The 14,976-nt window shown below is 44.1% G+C and overlaps 1 long non-coding RNA gene across 1 annotated transcript; it reads right to left on the reverse strand.

The window, feature by feature from the left end:
* Nucleotides 1-12,097: 12,097 nt before the first annotated feature.
* Nucleotides 12,098-14,756, reverse strand: LOC123330027. The gene is made up of 2 exons (XR_006545720.1): nucleotides 14,693-14,756; nucleotides 12,098-12,367 (listed from the first exon to the last, which is right to left on the reverse strand). It is a non-coding gene; the product is annotated as an uncharacterized LOC123330027 (long non-coding RNA).
* Nucleotides 14,757-14,976: the final 220 nt, after the last annotated feature.

Here is a 14,976-nt window from a genome sequence, read left to right on the forward strand (position 1 = left end):
TGGACTGCAAGGAGATCCAACCAGTCCATTCTGAAGGAGATCAGCCCTGGGATTTCTTTGGAAGGAATGATGCTAAAGCTGAAACTCCAGTACTTTGGCCACCTCATGCGAAGAGTTGACTCATTGGAAAAGACTCTGATGCTGGGAGGGATTGGGGGCAGGAGGAGAAGGGGACGACAGAGGATGAGATGGCTGGATGGCATCACCGACTCGATGGACGTGAGTCTGAGTGAACTCCAGGAGTTGGTGATGGACAGGGAGGCCTGGCGTGCTGCGATTCATGGGGTTGCAAAGAGTCGGACACGACTGAGCGACTGAACTGAACTGAACTGAATCCAAACAAATGAGCATATTTTCTCTTGTAAACAGGCAGGGTGATTCTGCTGCTTCTTTGTTCCAATCTCAAGCCCTGGGCTGTTGGTTTGGAGCTTACTTCTAACTCACTCACTGTCTTTAAGTGAGTTTTAATGGTATGTCTGTATGTATGAGTGTATATATTTTTCTCGTTATTCATCCCTTTATGAGCAATACTTAATAGTTTCTAAGAAGTGTTGGAGGGAGTCTTGAGATGCTCCTAAAATTCTGCATGATTTTCAGACCAAAGGCAGTAAAGTTTGGTTATTTTTAGCAGCCTGCAAATCAGGACCATGCTCTTGATGGCAACTGCTTTTGGAGGGGGAACAACAGAATGAGCTATTTCTCGGTGGTTTTATTTTTTTCCCCCCAGCTTGAGAGGTTTAAGGGAGTGTTACATTTGGTCCTTGAAGAGTACCATGTGAGCTCTCCCTGGTGACTGACAGGGCCCTCGCGAGCCTGGGGTGTGCTGCGGGTCTGCTGTCTGTCCACGCTGCCTTCCTCCTTCCCTACAGATGTTAGGGCCTGAGCTTTTTCTTTTGCTCTGGACTGGAATGCTCTGTCCTCAGATTTCTTTGGCTGCCTCTTGCTTGTCATTTGAAAGAGGCAAATGACAAGATTTGCCTCTGCTTAGATGTCATCTGCTCAGAGAGGGTTTCAGTGGCCGCTGGTTTCAGCCCCTGCCCAGGCTTTGTCTGCCCGCATAAGCTGATCTCACTCATTTCCTTGACTGGCTGTTCATTGTCTGCCTCTCCCTGGTAGGATGTTATTTCCTTGAGAGCACAAAATTTATTTTGGTTACTACCATATTCAACAAACGTTTACTTAGGGACAGATGAGTGAATACTCTGTGCCATTGCTGTCCAATTCAACTTTCTGCAAGGAAGAAAACGTTGCATAATTTGCACTACCCAGTATGGCAGCCACAAATTCACATGTGCCTGTTACCCACCTGAAATGTGGCTTCTGAGAAACTGAATTTTAAGTTTTGCTTAATTTTAATTTAAATTTTAACTCTTCACATGTGGCTAGTGGTTACCATATCGGACAGTGCAGTTTTATTCCTTCTTTGGTACTTGAGTGATCAAATAAATAGCAAGATGTCAATAGTGATGTTAACAGCAAGAGCACTAGCAATGTTTGGAGTGTTTTTCTTTATGATGTTTTCTCTTTTTAATCCTTTAATGGGATCAGTGGAGTAGAATGACATCATGCAGGAAACCCACACAAACCTGTATTTTGAAATTCAGTTTTTAGCATCCGTCAGTGGGAGCTGCAGAGAAAGTTATATTCGCTGCCCTATGTTTTTCTGGATGGGTCTCTTTATTATGTGTTTTCCTTCTGTTAATAACCTATTAGTAAGTTGTGTGGAGCTATCTATCTTACAGCTTCTTAAAAGATAGGATATCGAGTGATTTTAAATAGAAAATGCCCAAATGCATGAGTGAGCTTAAAAAACTGCATCTTTTCAGAGAGAGACATTCACTGTTTCGTGGAACTCTTACTTCAAGGTGCAATTTATTCAGGGAGAGCAAGGAGAACCCACACCCCATTTATAGTTAAGGCAGAACAAAGCTCTTTTGTAAGGAAATTGTTTATGTACTCTCAACACTTTCAAGGCATCATTTGGGGTATATTACCTCACAGGTGATTTACATTTTCTGTTTAGTATCACTTCTTTTCCTCAGTCTGTGAAAGGAGGTTGAATGGAGAATTTTTTCCAGGTTTGCAGCTTTCCACTGTTTAAGCTGGAGAAATACTCCATGTATTTGGAAGTGTGCTGCTAGGGGAATAACAGTTTTAAGACTGCAGACTTGTCTATCGTTTATCATCATTATATGGTGTCTGTCAACAGAAAACCATTTCCCAGAATTCCATAAGGAGTTGCTCCATATAGAAGCATGGAGTCTTGTGACAAGGAAAAGCATTGCAGTGAAGAGTAATAGGAAAAGGGGTGGGGGATAAACAGAAGCTTTTAGAGCTAATTCATGGCTGGCGTCATCTCCATTAGCATTGGGACTGTTTGACGTTGAGTTCAGAGAACATGACCAGGGCTGGTTTCCATCTGTCATGGTGATTAATGGGAGTATTGTTAGGTAATAATAGTTTAATAACATAGCTGGAGCCAAAGAGGCACACAAAATGTGTACATGTAATTCTAAAACCAAGAGAACTGTGGATAAAACCACAAGAGCCAGCAAATTGAGGTCCTGGTCTCAGCTCTACCACTAAGCAAAGGGCAGCTGGGAGAAACTCTTCTTAAAGTTGAGGAGGGTTAAAATAGTCTGCTATTGGGATGAAGAGACCAGCTTTAGTTCTGAGGAAGGAGAGCATCTTGGTGAGTTTCGTGTACCTGTATCTCAAGGACTAAAAATTTTGTTACAACATAATTCTTCTGATAAATAAGAGTTGGTTGGGATAACACAGAGGCAAAGAGACATTTCCTTATGTTGATAGACTGGATTTGTCTCTTCCAAAAATTACCTAGATTACTTTATATGATATGATCCCATACCCAACTCAATGACTATCTACCATTGATATGAAACCTAAATAGTCAAAATTGTCTGAGTCTGCAAGAGGGAAAATCTGGTTAACTTGTAACAACACATTTCAATGAAGTTGTCTTTTCTCTTAGATGGCAGCTAGAGACCCAACAAGATCCCCATACACTCAGAGCCCAGACAATAAGGGCTTTTACTCTAGACTGTTGCAACTTTTCAAGGTAGAAATCACTTTCCATACAGAAAATTGGCAACAAGAGACTATTTACATGTTGGTTTTCCTTCCTGACAAGAAAAGAGACATCTGACCTAACGAGGTTCTGTCCAAGTTTTACTTAAAAACTTTCCACCAAATGGATCTCAGCATGAATAGAAAAAGCTTTCAGAAAGGAGGGGTCTTATGGGCGACGGGAGGACAGGAGCTGGCCACAAGCCCTTCTGGACGGTGACGCACTTTGACCCTGTGGTTATTGCTCAGTGCTTAGTTCATCATGGTGTTAAGACAACTTGAACCCCATCGGGAGAGAGGCAGGCTAGGATGCTCTGAAGCTAACAAAAGATGCTTGAATGGAAGTAAAGGATTGCAATCCAGGAGAAGTAATGAGAGCTTTGGGAACTTATTTTTGTCCTCAGTGGTTTAGACTATATTTCTTTCCCGGCTTCAAACGGATATCCTGCGACTCAAGGAACTAGAGCAAAGTTTAAATGTTCCAGGCTAGGTATAGGTTTATTACATGTTTGGAGAGATGACGGATGCTCTTTGTCATCTCCGCCTGAGCCCAAGCAAGTGGCTATTTGAGAATGGTAGAGGGATCATTTCTGCTGACCGAATCTGGGGATGGGTGATGCTGGGTGTCTGCTGTGAAGACTTCTATTTAGGGCTGGTCTCAGCTGGCCTGTGTCTACACTGCCTTGAGGGTGGGAGTTTGGTGGGAGTACATTTTCTTCTTCTGCACCTAACCAAGGGAAGGAGTTCTGATCAAAATACATCAAGGTCAAGGCTATTTCTTGGTCCACAGGACATGGCTGTGGAGATTTAGTGTAATTAGACGAGTTCAAGGTCTGGACTTGTGCAGTGGCTCATTTTGGACTTTCCCTTCCAGGGAAGCTTAGCATGCCCTAGAGAGGCTTGAGGTGGGGAGTCAGACCAACCTAGGCCCAGTAGGGAAACTCTTGTTTTCCCTTCATTTCCCTTGGACATTTTCTTCAACTAAGCTTTGCTTGTCATCAGTGATAAGATGAAGAAAAGCCTTCAGTGTGGGCTGGGGATCAGCTTTGACTTGAACAGAAGAACTATCCTGGGGTATGGAGCAGAGGCCTCTGGGTAATGAGTACCTTGACCTGGTATTCCCTTCTGAACATGCATTGCTCTTGGAAACAAGGAATGAGGTGGCTGGGTTGAAGGACCATGACTCCCCAGCCATCCCCCAATTTTAACTTAACAAGACATGATTTATAAAGTAAACACTTCCAGTGTCTATTTTGAGATTGCCCATATTGCACCAGCCAACTGCATCATATCCTTTACTCCAAGATGCAGGGACACAGATGGATCTGTCTGGGATCTTAGACCCCTAAACTGTGAGAGGCTAACAAGACATTCTTAGGGTAGTCAAGTCAGAAGGATGGGCACTTTCTCTCTCTCCTGTTAACTCTCTTTTGTCAGATGATTAAGCTGTGAATCGCCTTATACTGCCTGGAGTAGTGCAATGAGCACTAGCCCGGATCTCAGATGCTGTCTCACCTCCCGGTCCTCTCTGATCAAAGTGCACAGCCATCCAGGGCTTTTCATTCCAAACTGACGGGCTTGGAGAGGAACACCTCCACCCTCCCTGCCCCCAATAATGTGCTGAGATAACCACGTGGAGAACGGAGGCAATTCCGACAGAAGGTGTGACCAAAGACTCTTCTGCTTGAAATAACAAACATTAGAGTGCTCACACACTCACCTCTCTAATAGTTTAGTTGAAAAAGTTAAGGTTTAGACTCCTTATTAATTAAGTCATTGCAAGTTTCCTATTTGCTGTTAGTTGAGGGAAAGGCAACTAATATATTTTTCTAATATATAAAGGCAAACTTTGGTATGTTCTTATTTTATATTGTTTGTTTATTTATTTTTGCTGAAGTATAGTTGATTTACAATATTATATGTTTCAGTTATACAACATAGTTATACAGTTTCAGTTATATGTTTCAGTTATACAGTTTCAGGTATACAACAATAAGCAAGATTAAAAGACACCCCTCAGAATGGGAGAGCATAATTGTTAGTCTTCATATTAAGTGTCTGTTCACTGGTATTTATCCCCCACTTCCCTGTGTCCCCGACACCTGTTCTCATTACTGTGGTCTTACATTCGGCTCTCAGAGAGCTGGTGAGAGTGTGTGCTGAAGGACTCTGGGTCTGATCTCTGTACAGCCCTGTTCTCTGGCCAGAGTGTATGCCCTTTCTCCACCAGGGGTCACAAGTGAGTCCAGGGGAATGTGGCTGGCACTACACAAATCCACGGCCGCTGTTGGAAACGACAGTTTGAAGTGGGCTTCCTCCTTCTTACAATGGATCAGCAATAATGAAATCCCTGTTGTCAGGCTAAGAAAATAGTGTTTGCCAGCAGAAGTCATCTTGGCAGCCCCCAGTGGGAGTCCCATGCAGGGAGTCAGCGGGGGAAGCAGAGTGAGGCAGTGTCTCTTTGTTCCATTGCCTGATTCCCTGCAGACCCACCCTGATTTTTATCCCGGGTGCTGCACAGAGACAATGTTTCATGGCTAGTTTACTGAGCTGATGATTTCCGAACCCCAGATACTCTTACAGAGGAATCTGCTAGCTAGCCAGTGTAGCAGCGCCAGAAAAAAGAGGTCCAGATGAGACCTCTGTTTACACTTACGATGTATTCTTTTACTTTGCACCACTGCAATTTCTTGACTGAAGAAATTCTCTCTTATTTGTATGTGATACCATGAAACTGAGTTTTCAGGTTTCCAGGGCTTTCTTTTTTTCTGGGCAGGAGTTTCCTCAGACTTTGCATCTAAGATTTTCTTCAGTGAGAAATTGGTAGGAGAGCCTGTCAGGGGGCACGGGTTCTGGTACTCTACCATTAAAATCTTTCCCAGAGAGAGAGACGTAACAAGCCCAAATTAGAGAATATGGTGAGGTATTTTTAAAGCTGTGAAAGTCTAGAGGTATGTGATTAGAAAAAACTTCCCCTCCTTTATATATATATATATATATATATATATATATTTTTTTTTTTTTTTTTTAGTTTTAGCCCAGCCACTATTAAATTTTCCTTAGGTCAAATTGCCCTCTCTTAAAGCAATTTTAACTGAAGCAGAGAACTGAGGTAACCATTTTGTCCTTAACAGAAACATTTTTTTTTTTTTTGAGCCTTAGAATTTTACCTTCCTATAACCCAGTGACTTTGTGTGCAGAGTTCATGGAAATTAGTGTGAATACTTTGCTAAGAAGTTTTCAAACCCCACTTTTGTTCATTTTTGTTGTTGATCATATACTCCAGTTGCTGTTATGCAAAACAGAGACACACCATAAAACATACAGTGTAGATAACCTGGCTGAGTGCACGTGCTTTTTAAAACTTTAATAAGCAGAGAGTTTTATGTTTTGTTTGTCTTTGCATTCTCTGTGGAAAAAACCCCCAAACTTCAAACCTTGGCCTGGTCACCATCGCCCTCAGTCAGATCTGCTGAGAATCTGGGCTGCACCTTTTTCACTGCTGAAGCTTTTTATAACCTGGCTAGGCATTAGGCAGCTTTTAAATTTGGCAGGTCTCTGGGTTCCATTAAGAACTCATTTAAATCGTTTCTCACTTGAGCCTGAATTTTAACTAAGCCCTGGTGGATTTCAATTAGGATTGTTACAAAATGAGATGAGGATGGAAATTAGATTAATGTGAAGAAACAATGGAAGAGATAGCATATCAGATAATTTACGACTCATATGTTAAGATTTTATTGTAGTCATCAAATTGCTACTAATATAGAAATGGATTGTTAACCTGATAAATTATGTCACAGATGATGAAATTAGGGCAGACTTTGGAAAACTCTAGTAACAATAAAAACACACATAGTTTTGTGGCTCTGAAACAAATTGCCTGCATGCCCTGAAGCCAGGTCTAGTTGAAATAACTAAGCTAATTAGATAAGAAATAATGAGTGAAAATAAATATAAAGATCTAGGTCAGGTGAAGAAAAGCCATACATAACAACTGGTATGTGATATTTGTATGAAATTCTCCTTTTAAGGTATGTGGGAAAGGAAATTGCAAATTAAATCTGGTGCTACATACACCAAGGCCGAAGTTTGCAAAGTTTCCACAAAACATTCACTTTCCTCAGTCGCTTCCCCTCACTCCCAAGCACAAAGCCAGGGCTGTTCATCATCTTGGAGCAGGGTCCTGCCAAAAGTAGGGCATTAATTAGATCCTGCTTGACAGCTGTTTTCAGAAAAATAATGACTGATTATTAATGTATACTTTTCTAGTGGAACACTTACAATTTAAAACTGAGTGGCCTTGGATTGAGTATGACTATCTAACCCAAAGGTCAGGTGTGCTGAAATTTTGCTGGAATAGCACTTCAGATCTAGCCAGTTGGAGGTGGCAGTAGGGTATAGTAGTAGGCTTCTCTAGGGAGGAGCCTGACATCTGGGATAGATGGGATTTCAACCAGGGAATGGAAGTGGGAAAAGGACGCCCCAGGCTGAGGAAGTGCGTGAGCAAAGCATGAAGGTGGGAAAGTTCAAGACAGTGGGGAAAGCCATGGCCTTCCACAGGGCTGGCATGGAAGCTACAGTGGAGCGTGAGACCCACTGGGATTTTATTTTTTATTAAGTGATGGTGGGAGGACTCATTGACTCATTTCGGAGCTGGTGCACATCTGAAATGTGCTTCCAGAAGAATCCCTATGCAGAACAAACCAGATTTCCGGGACAAGAATGGTTGGGACATCCAGAAAAGGACCCTGATGACACCACAGCCGCTCCTTCAGATGTTCTGTAGTGAGGAGGAGCCGGATGCTGGTATCTATCATAACGATATCACTTACATGTGGAAACTAATAAAAATGATACAGATGGACTTATTTACAAAACAGAAACAGACTCTCATCTCGAAATCAAACTCATGGACACCAAAGAGGAAATATGGGGGGAAGTAATGAATTGGGAGATTGGGATTAACATAGTTTTGTATTCTAGTTTAGTTACAGATGAATAATTAGAAAACCAGATCTAGATAGTTTTGAGAAAGCTAAAAAAAAGAAAAACTTTGTCTAAAACTTGGTTTAAAATGCATTCGGTTTTAGGGCCAGGAAATTACAATGGTTTCTTCTAGTTTTAGATTCATGATATTATTTGAGTTTTTACTCGGATTGGAGAGAAAATAGACGTGATGGATGTTTGCTGTTATGACTAAGTCATGTGTTGCCTGAGGGGCTGGACAAGTGTAAAAGTAAAATTAAATTTCTCGTGATTGCCTGTGACACTGGGGGATAGAGATGTTTTTACAAGGGACAGTCCCACAGCCAAGCACAGGAGGGCAGGGAGACGCTAACACGTGTGGTCTGACACCACAGACAACTGTTCTCCTTTGGGACAAAGAGGACAGTTAGCCGTTGTCCCACATGGGGAATTCAAGAAATCTGTGCAGCGTATATTTTTCTAACTCCTCTGAGGACTACTAGGAAGAGAGGGGCCTTGTTTAGGAAAACACCCAGGCTTGGATGCTTGGGTCAGAGATACCATTCTTCCATGTGACCTTCTCAAAACTGTTAAATGAGACTACTTGAAATTATCTTGATCCCAGACACTCCTCTCACCCCTTAGCATGATTGAGCAGGCTTCTTTTCCCTTTCTGACCAAAGTGACTGTTTTGAGGGTCTCCTGATGGCTGTAGGGGAGCATTGTCACTTTACGTCTTCTTTGTATGAGTTGAGCCTTTTCCAGAATATTCTACAAATATGGGGCTGGGAGGAGAGCAGTGTTGTTTGCGGTTGGATTTCTCCACGTTCCCTGCACACAGAGAACATCACCACTCACTGGACACACGCAGCCACTCAAGTGCCATCGCTTTTTCTGCTGGCATCTGTCCAACATGCACAGTGATGGTACAGGGCGGGCAAAAGTCGGGCGCTCCCCGGAGCGCGGTGGGGGTGGGGCTAGGAAAGAGGCGTGTCTTACACAGAAGCGGCTATGGTCCCTGTGCAGTTACAGCTCTGCACACAGAGGACCTGGTAAAAGGCGGGTGTGTTTGGAGACCTCGGAGGGAGGGCAATGCTTTGGCGAGTCGGGCCCTATTTGCCAGAGGCCACATCTGTGCCCCTCGTCCGCCATCACCCAGCCCAGCTCTCACTTCCTTCTAGGCTCTGAGCAAACGCTGGATTCCTGCTCTCATTCTATTCCAGCCCGGCTCTCGCGTTTCTACATCTATTTTCCCTCGTGTCTCCACAGCACTTGGAGCTGTCTCAGGGCCATGTTCCTGGCTCCTTTCCTGACAACCTCAGCTTTTTAAGGGCTTTGTGCGGATGCTGCCTGTCTCTCTGTTCTTGAAGGTGCTAAGAGTTTGGAAAATGAAAGGTTGGAGCTGGGTGAAGAGAGTCCAGTGTTCTGGGTGGAGGTGGGCTGCAGTATTAAACAGGACGGTCAGATGGGCCTCCTTGGGGCTAGTATTTGAGCACAGGTTGGAAGGGTGTGGGGAGAGAGCACATTAGCCAAGATGGCCTGTTCAGGCTTTCTTGCTCCACATTTTGTAAATGATTACGTAACAGCTGAGATTGGTTTGTACCACTGCGCCTGTGCCTTCATGAGGTTTATGTAACAGCTGAGATCACTTGTACCACTGTGCATGTGTGTCACGAGGTACTTGCTTGGCCGTGGACTGCGTTGTGTGGTGGGCCTGTATGAGCTCCAGATGACTGCTGCCCATGGATGCGTCTATTGGATCCCCCATGAGAGGAGAGAATGTGGCATGTCTGTTGCTAAGGCTCCTGTGCCAGCCAGGAGAGAGGTTGGCTGGTGGGGGGCGCCCAGGGCCCCAGCAGGTGGGAGGCAGGACAGCAGGGGCACCTGGGCAGCGGCCCTTTCTTGGCCCTGGTCCAGGCTGCGCTGGGGCCCTAGCTCGCCACAGCCCTGGGTGCACTGTCGGGGGTTTTCTACCTTCTTTTCACATGCATGACATGAGGACAGCATCATCGCAGGTCTTTTAACTAAGTTTGTAATTCTAAATGTATTTTTATCTTGTATATTTAGTTTAAGGGACTACAATTTAAAAAGGTTGAAATGCTTTGAACACCCCCTTTTTTGGGAAAAGCAACCAAAAGCCTCCTGCCTTTTGTCAGCTGGCTGAATTCTCCAGTGGTCCAGTGGTTAGGTCTCTGAGCTTTCACTGAGGAGGGTTCAGGTTCAATCTGTGGTTGGGGAATTAAGATCCCCTGAACAGCAGTGGGGCTTTTCTTTTTTATATCGCTGATTTGTTCCCCTCCCCCCAGACCCTTACTGATTTGTCTCTCTGATGTCTGTCATTGGGTATGGGTCTCTGGAGACACTCCTGAGGTGGATGCTGGGCTGATGGCCTAGCTGCCTGTGAGTGAGTGGTTTTGCCCATTTTTTGAGTTTATTGTGATGAGTTTTGGCCACGACACGTGGCTTGTGGGATTTTAGTTCCCCAACCAAGGACTGAACCTGTGCCCTGCTGTAGTAGAAGCACAGAGGCTTAACCTCTGGACTGCCAGAGAAATATCCACCCCTGCTCCCTGACTTTTTGGTGAAGAAACTGGAGCAGGAGAGCGGCGTTGCCTTTCATCAGCTCCTGACAGTTTCCATGGTGCGCTTGCCTCTGGCCATGCAGACTTCTGAGCGCCAGGACATTTAGGGAGGAATAGACGATAGGAGCAAAGTACACTAACTGAGAGGCCGTGGATCCTGGCTGCTTCCGGCTGAAGATGTGGGACTATTGGGTGTGTCGTGAAGATGTTCTGAAGGGGGTGAGGACTGGGCACCCTCAGCTCTCCTCCTGTCCAGCGGCCGTCTCGTCACAGCTGCTGCTGCCAGGACCCAGTCTGTTGCCTAAAGTCAAAAGATAAGCACACACATAACTGTTTGAGCAGCCCCAGAGAAGGAAGTTGGGTCCTCCTAATGTGGACTATGCAAGCACACCACCCAGCCCCATGGATTTCCCAAGATTAAAAACATCTCCAGCCACAGAAAGAGATGTGGGATGGTGAACACAGACTGCCTTTATTATGTGGGTTTTGAAATTAATCCAATTGTTTGGAGCAGAGGCGCTGACGTTCTGCTGATTAAAAGGGCGAATTAAATGTATTCATTCAATGAACATTTATTGACCATTCAGTAGATGCCAGGCGCCAAAGACAGACTGAGTCCTGCAGCCACAGAGCTTTCATGGCGCTTCTAGAGGAGGTGATCAAGTGGAGGGAAAGCAATGAGGTTACATTTCTGTATTTCATAAATGTGCCGGGGAAAGTACAGTTGTTTCTCACTGAAACACCAATTTTATTCATTTTATGTCCTGAGATGCTTCCGTCTAGAAGAGACTCTCCATACCCCCAGAAGTCCAGAGTGCTCATGCACTTACAAGTGTATTACACACACTGCAATACATTGTTATGCTTTGAATCCTCCAAGAGAAACAGCTTTCAACATACTGAGATGTTTAGAGTTGGAGCAGTACTTATGAAAACCACGGAAAGACACATGCATTATCATATGTGGAGAAAGAAAAAAATTACATCTTCAGAGAGATGCCAGTTTGGTTGTATCCCATCCCACAGGGTGAGGAACCTGAGGAACTCAAAGGATGTGGTCCAGATGCTCACCTCTAGACCACATCCTGAGTACCCAGCATCTCAGAATTCCCCAGCTCAGCGGCTCTGAAGCACTGCCAGCACCTGCAAGGGCTTTTCCGTCATTGAGAAAGGCGATTGGGCTGGCACTGTATGCTGGTGAATACACCAGTGCATGTAGAACCCCTCCAAGTGTGGGATGGCAGTGGAGGAAGGGAAGGTGGCCGGACCCCTCAGATGTTAGATCTGAGCCTGCAGATAGCGTGGTGATTTTTTCATTTGGTTGAAGAAAATGATAAGGCAAGATAATTTGTGTGTGTGTGTGCACAAATCCTTTGTATGTGCACGCTTAATCCTCTCAACTTTTTCCATTACTATTAACACCTGAGGTTACCCTCTGCTAATTTGGAAGAGAGATACCATTTGTTGAAGAAAAATTCTGTTTATTGATGTATCCTCTACAGTTAAAGAAGAGGAAAAATAAATCAGAGCATGTATTTTGTGTATTATTGTATTCTTTGAAATAGTGGATTACATCTTAATCCTACACACATTATGAAAATGAGGACTCCATCTGGAAAGCTAACCTTCTGTGGAAATGTCTGGGTCACACATGTCCGTCCAGTCCTTCGCCAAGTGCTTAATGGAGCATTCAATTGCTGGTAAGATACGCTGGGGTCCCTTGGAGAGACCTAAAAGACAGAGTGGGATGCTCAGGGTAGCCTGGTATGCACGGCATTTCGGTCCAGCCTTGATCATTGAAGTCATTTGCTTTAAATAATTACAATTAGGCACTCTTCTCTTTTTTCTTTTCTACTTTTAATGCCATTTTAAGTTTAACATAATTGAGAGTATTTTGCTCTGTTTTACAGTTTTCCTTTGGGTTTATTACTGTCATAAAAGTTAAAATTAGACAAGAGTTGCAGAATCTTTAAATCAATAATCTAATGAGTCTGTCCTCAGGTTGCTCTGGGGAATATAGGAAGTGCACTACAGTAAATCCTTCTTCCCAAGCCTTATGCCGTCCTAAAGTCACGGTGGATGGCAGTGTCTCTTGCTTTGGGACTGGCTCCAGCATCATGAGCTGTCAGAACTGATAGGGATCCGAGGTGTCATGGCCTGGTTTCATGGGCGAGGCATGAAAATTCAGAGACAGCACACCCTTGTCTGTGATCACAGAGTAAATACGTGGCAGGATGGGACCCTGGGCTCCATGATGTGCTTTACTTCTTCAGTTCACATGACAGCAATCACTGGTCAGGCGATTCAAAGAGAAAATCTCCCCTCAACCCTGCCCCATCCTCAGACACCCAAATAAAAACTCAAAACCAGTACCTTACCCTGAACCTTAGGTGAGTGTATAATGAGCTGTTTTAAATAAATTAGGAGCTTCGTTTAGGACTGATGTGGCTCTTGGCTCATTTTAGACTTGTGCAAATGTGGTTAATCCTCGTTGCTTGCAGTAATTACGTCCTATGCGGTCGCTGTGAACACTGGATTCATGGATGGCCAGCCACTGCTGGTGGCGCTGTGCTAAAGAATTTGCCTGCCGGTCAAAGATGCGGGTTTAGCTCCTGGGTCCAAAGGCCCCTTGGAGGAGGAAATGGCAGCCTGCTTCAGTATTCTTGCCTGGAAAATTCAATGGAGAGAGGAGCCTGGTGGGCTACAGCCTGTGGGACCACAGAGAGTTGGACACGACTGAGTAACTGAGCATACATAATCCTAGGGAAAATACAGGGCTGGGTTCCTGCAAGCCTCTGGTCAGACTTTCATAATTTGGTCAATACATGACCTTGTTTTGTGTATGTTTCTATTTAAAGACAATTTATTTAATATATATTATTGATTCATTAACATTGGACTCATAGCCAACAGCACTATATAGCTCATACCTGAACGAAGCTTATCTAACACCTATATTTTCTTCATAAGGCACATTATAGCCTTGTGTTTAGAACAGTAGACCACACTTCACCACTACGCTGGGACCATTTTTAAACAGCTAAATTACCAGCTAGAAGTGCAAAAGTGTAAAATATATGATACCAACTGCCTTGAAAAGGACACTCATTTACAGCATGAGACTAGAAACAAGAAGGGAGACTATCAGCTGTTCAACCTCAGTTGGCATTGTGTACATCAGGGACTCGAGTTTTTGACACTCCAGGCATGTCCACAAATGACCACAAAAACATTGTGAGTGTTGACTTTGAGGTTATAAATTTGAGTAAGTGAATTTGCAAATAAAGAATCTGGAGGGATGAGGATTGACAGTATACAAGAGCTTGCATGCCACTACATACTGTAATTCGGGTTTCACATGGAGCAGTTCGGCTCTGCACTGGTGGTACAGTCACGGTGGTGGCCATTGCACAGGAAGCCCTTACGTTAGAAGCCTTCCTCTGAGCGCACCTGCTTCCTAAGAGCCATGTTGCCGAAAAGCTCCGTAAGGCAGATCCAGGCTCCTGCCCTCCTAGCCAGAGAGCTCTGTCAAGAGTGGGGAGCCCCCTCAGGCATGTACCCTCCAATTAGGCTTCCTTCTTATGGGTGAAGAGGGGTCTCCATGCACGCTTGCTCCAAAAAGGCTGTGTCATATGTTTTTACCTTGGCCTCACTTAGAAGTGCTTGCTATTTCCACAGCTAACCACAGGCCTATAACTCCCAAATCTTTATCTCCTATAAGGTATTTCTTCTGAGCTCCAGATATATCTCTCTAGTTTCCTCCTTAGCATATCTACTAGAATGATTCGCTGGGATGTCAGCAAGTCCAAAGAGTTCTCACTGACTTCTGCCTGAAAGCCAGTCCTTCTTTGTCTCTACTGGGTGCTTGGATACTTGGGTCACTGTCCACCTGGTCACCTAAGCTTGAAATCTAAGAGTGATCCTTAATTTCTTCTTCCCCTTTACTCCTCTCATCAGGTATCCAATGAAGTCCCACAAAATTGACCTTTGTACTATCTCTACCATCTGCCTATGCCTCTTCAATGGCATCGCCATAGCTCTATCCCAGTACTCACTGGCGTTGGCTGTCAGTCTCGCATGTCTCCATCCACTGTCCACACTGTTTCTAGAGGGATCTCTGGAAAATGCAAATATGACTATATCACTCCCTTTGAATATTTCAGTATTTCCCTAATGACTGCTGGATACATATAACTTTAATAAGATCCTTTTATACTTGGACACCTGTTTCCTCCACTGTTTCATCTCCCATCACCCCTTTTATACCAATGTGATCTTGTGATATAATAAGAAATATGTATTTTAGTCTTTGTTCCTGGTTCTTGAGGCAGGACCATCT

The sequence above is a fragment of the Bubalus bubalis genome, chromosome 17 (genome assembly GCF_019923935.1).
Source record: "Bubalus bubalis isolate 160015118507 breed Murrah chromosome 17, NDDB_SH_1, whole genome shotgun sequence".
NCBI classification, from domain to species: Eukaryota; Metazoa; Chordata; class Mammalia; order Artiodactyla; family Bovidae; genus Bubalus; species Bubalus bubalis.